We start from the raw sequence: 5,026 nt of genomic DNA, 5'->3' as shown, positions 1-5,026 counted from the left end.
TGTCTCAGTTTCTTTGTCTTTTCTCTTTAGACTAAAAGTACAATTGCTAAAATTGCAAAAGTTTTCATCTGAAACTGCACAAAAAGAATGTAGAAAATAAGTATGTTTTTATATTGCAGTTACAAGATTGTATTTTAAAAATTAATCACCTGAGAGCCCAAGTCTTAACAATTAAGTCATTCTTAAAGTTAATTCAGAGTTTTTTTTTGTTTTTTTTTAAAAAGGCTTTTAGTGAATACTGAATTAGTCATTTCCAAAAGAAAAAAAAACAGATTACACGAGTAGTACGTTGCTTCATATTTGTAAGGGTTAATACTTCATTTGATCATGTTTTTGTGAACTTCAAGAGGACAAACTGGATAATCTATCCAGTGCTTTTGTGTCGGGATTAGGGACATTGCTCCAAAACATCTGCACATGCATTCACAATGTGTAAATTACAGTTTTCAGTGACGTCACAGGCTTAGTCGGCTTTTGTGGAAGAAAATTGGTGAAGTCTAAACGTCTGTTTGAGACTTGAAATGAACAGTAGATTTTTAGAGCACCATGCAATGAATCAATACTGGCCAAACACAACATGCACATGTGGTTGTCAATGAAAAAAGTTGAATTAAATCACAATAAACCATTCTTTCAAGCTCCTTACCAGTATGATTCATTTGTAATGCCATTACTTCTTCAACAATGTTTATGATAGACACACAGTGCTGTCACATTCTTATTATTATTATTATTATCAAATAATTTGAGCTTTTTCATTTCCTTTGGCACATTTCTTACATTTTTAATTTCCGAAGATACATTTTTCATAACAAAGCTAAAACATTTGCATTTGTGTGGCGCACAAATAAAATTTCCTTAAGTATTTTACACATTGTTTAGACAGCTTCAGAGAATAATTGTAGTATAGGAAAAGAAAAATGAATCAAGTAACACAGAGGTAAAGTACTGTCCACAAAATTACTGCTATATGATTTGGGCTGCAAAAGTTATATTTTAGGCTATTATACTTAAGTGGAATAACAAAGCAACAAGCTCTTAGCATTTTTTCAGGTCTTGGAGGGATACATGATAACTGGGTTGAAGATGTCATTGGTGTGCTTGTTTTGCTGCCTTAGCTGCTTAGCTCTCTGCTTGTAGCATCTGTGTATGAACAAACGAAGAAGAAAACTAATCCCGGCCGGCCGGCACTGTAATCTGGCGAGAGGGGGGATTTCTGCATACAGCAGATTGACCATGTGTATGTTATTGAGAGGTTTGAGGGGCCAGAGGGTGATTACTTCCTGAGTGGGACTGGGAAAGGGGGGATGGGAAGTTTGATGAGAGGGCAATGGAACATCTCTCATCAAGCACTGTGAGCAACCTCTGGGGGTGAAGTCAGTGTGTTGGTGTGAAAAACTGCAGTTCTAATGGCCATCTGATTGTTGTCTCTATAGCTAATTTTCATCTTCAAAACAACTGTTTTTAATAACTAGACTTTACTTTAAAAAAAAAACAACAACCTTACACTAGTATTACCCCTTTGAGTGGCAGGCGGGACTATGCTCGCTGAAGTGATTCTGGAGAATTTTTAATGGAATTATCAAATAAATAATATGGTTGATGTGAGGTACAGACCGTCCTGGAGGACTGTATTTTTAAACTCGCTGGCAGAAGCTTTGAAGTTAAATACATTTTTCATGGGATTTTTAAAGTGTAGCAATATTGCCTCTGAGACGTAACCCAGCCAGGGGGGCAAGGGGTGCAAGCCAGTGTACTCTTTGTGCTTGTCCTGAGCCCCACATAATAGAAGAGGGTTGCATCATCAAGGGCATCCAGTGTCAAATCTTTGCCAAATCAATCAACAAGATTTCTATTCTGGATTGACCAAGGTTGACAAGGACCGCCTTCTGATGGTGTTTACCAACAGGGCCAATTTCTGGTGCTATTTCTTGTTTTGGGGGGCAGCCAGAGAGGAGGAAAGACAGTAACGTAGGGACTTTAAATAAAAGGACTATGAATGGTAAAAAGTGGAAGCTGGCTTTTAATTATGGACAGAAAAAAGGGAGAGGTATTGTGTCCCATGGATGTATTGATGGAAGACATCCAGATGGTTGCTATGAGAGAAAATGATACTAGAGAGAGGGTGAAAATACAAGCAAACAGCTGAACTTTATTTTGTTTGGTAAGGTTTGGCCTGAAGAGGATGACAATCTAACTGCCATATTGCTAACCTGCATCGCAATAACACTGACTGGCTTTTGTCAAAGGGATGTAATTGTGAATAGTTCTTAATAGTATTTGTAGATACAACTTATAGCCAGTAGTCAGAATTCATTGTTTCCACTTTACATGAGCCAAACCTTCCTCTGAATTTCTTGCCACCATGAAACCACAAAACAGCCTTCTTTTATTGTTTTTAAGACAAATACAGGCATTATTTTATGATGTTGCTGCAGGCAGTGGTTAAAATCTGATGAAAAGCATGTCTGCACTCTAAGTAGACCCTCTGGTGGTCTGTGGAAATTTCACTTGAGGCCCCTTGATTAATTGCAGGTTGGACAGCAGTCATTACTCAAAGACTTCCCAAGAACACACCTGCTAAGTACTTAAACTGCAAGAGCATTAAAGTCTGGATGTTTTGCCATCTTGGAAGGACACCTCAGCAGGGCGGCTAACTTTGAGCTAGATTTAGCATACTAAATATTTAGCCTGGAGCATCAACATGCTTGGTTAGTTCAGCAAACTAATAAAAAGTGCACGTGAACATTTTTATCAGCATATAGGTGATATATTATATAACAGCACAATGGAATATTAAACTGAAGCTCTATTCAGAGTTAATAGTCATGATTAATTTCCCTTTGATTTAAAATGGGCAGCCATCCAGTACAAAGTCTAACTCTAAAACCTGCTGTCCTTGACTGGTTTCCACATCAGAAACCAGCCTAAAACAGGCCGGCTGCCTGCCAACGAGGATACAAAAACGGACCAATTTGCATATTGCTGATGCATACCAAAAATGCCTGACAACGAGATGGAAAGAAGTGGTTGAGGGTTTTACACAAGGGCCTTTTAACTTGACACATGAGCTCAAACATTTGCCTTTTAGTGACAAGACCTTTTAGTATGCAGTCTGAGAAAATAGAGCTGACTTTACAAATATATTTTTGCGTGCTCATCTTACTCTTAGCTTTCTCCTCCTTATTTATCAATATAAATGAGGTTAGCGCATAGAGTTGTATGAGTTTGCTTGCCACACATGAGTACGATTAAATAAAAGTAATCTTTCCGGGTTTTGTAGAATTTGAATATGTTGAAACGTATTTAACAAATTTGTTGAGTTATGGAGTCATTAATGGTGTTTTTAACTTTATTCACCATTTTAAAGCCACTTTTTGGCCTTGTGAACATCATCTGATGGACATACAAGTATTACACAGTTCAGGATTGTTTCTTAGAGATTTGGCTGCAACAAAAACGTGTTTTGTCAGCTATATTTTACAATATCCTCTTTCTTACAATCTGTTTATGCTCGTCGCTCCAGCCGGTAACAGCTCCATTTTTCTGAGTCATAAATAGAACTTTAAAAAGACAAAAGAGCAAACTTGTAAAATTCGCAGTTACAAAAACAGCAACAATTGCTACTAAATAGCTGACAGTGATACTACTTCACGGTATTCCTAGTATTATAAGATAAAAAATGTCAAAGTTGCAGTGACATGCTGAATTGAATTATGCAGTTCAGTGGTGATAATGGAGATATTGGTGTTATATACCCTTAACCTCCTAGGACCTGCCGTCCACATATGTGGACATCACATTTTGGGTTATTTAGACCAAAATACTCAATTTTGCTCTACATGGGCCTGATATCCACTTACGAGGACATTATACTGCTACTGTTCTATCAAAATTTTAAATGAATATCCTCATTTGTGGCTCTCATTTTTCTTAAAAACAAAAATAAGGTAAAAAAAATAAATAAATCTGGTAATTCTTTGTTTTTACATTCATCAGGCCCCAATATGCCCAAATATCAAAGAGAAATTAAAAATGCATGTCGTGGAAGAGTTTGGGTCTTAGGAGGTTAATGCACTTTTTCTCACAGGTCCACATGCTAAAAGTCACACTTACGTCTTCCCAGAGGTCATGTGGGTAGGAACATGTGTGTTAATGTGTTCTCTCTCTGCAGAGTAAATGCCAGTCGTGTGCCCTGAGTGTACAAGCGGAGGGGAAGGTTCAGGATGAGGCTAAGAGAAGCCATCCCTGGCCCAGTTATGACCTTTGAAAATTAGCAGCGTCAATCTCGGTTGACTGGTGTTCTGACTAAAGTGAAACTGGGTGGACTCAGAAGAGTTCTTCACTTCTTCAAAAACAGCCTTGCTGAAAACCTATTTTAACCTTTTTTAAATAAATACACCTTTAAAATGGAAAAGCTATTAGGAATTAGTAGCAGCAGTTGAAAAAGTTGCTATGCCTCACTTATTTCTGCTTGTTTTGTTAAGTAAAGCACAAAAGAAATGGGAGTGTCACCAATATTTTCAGCTAAGGTGATAAAATTTGGTAGATCACGCATTTCTCAAACAGAAACAAGGGAAGGGATTGAACTGTTTTTTTTAAAACTTTTTTTGCTTTGACTTGGGAAAAAGCATCACATTTGCAGTTCATTCACACTGCACAGTAACTTTAAGTGTTGTGTAAACATCCCATCAGTAAGGCTGTTTCTGGGGGTGACACTTTTGCTTCACCTTTGCTAATTTAATCAACTTAATGTTGTCTTACTTATAGTAAAATTCTTGTTGCGATCCCATTGCAACTCTGCAGAGAAAAATTATTTTTGCACCGATTTTGTTGGCAAGCTCTTTCAAAAGTGACCTCATGTGTGGCAGTAGATGCAGCATTACAGCCAAAAATGTTTTGCACACTCACCCTCTCTGTGTGCACCGCCAAAAAATCCTCAACACAACACAGTTTGTTCATTCAGCACTTCAGATTCTCATTTCATTAGTTTTATTAAACCCAGCTGGTGACTTGTCTCGTTCAC

The sequence above is a fragment of the Neolamprologus multifasciatus genome, chromosome 11 (genome assembly GCF_963576455.1).
Source record: "Neolamprologus multifasciatus chromosome 11, fNeoMul1.2, whole genome shotgun sequence".
In the NCBI taxonomy this organism is placed as follows: Eukaryota; Metazoa; Chordata; class Actinopteri; order Cichliformes; family Cichlidae; genus Neolamprologus; species Neolamprologus multifasciatus.
Note: the sequence above shows the minus strand (reverse complement) of the source record.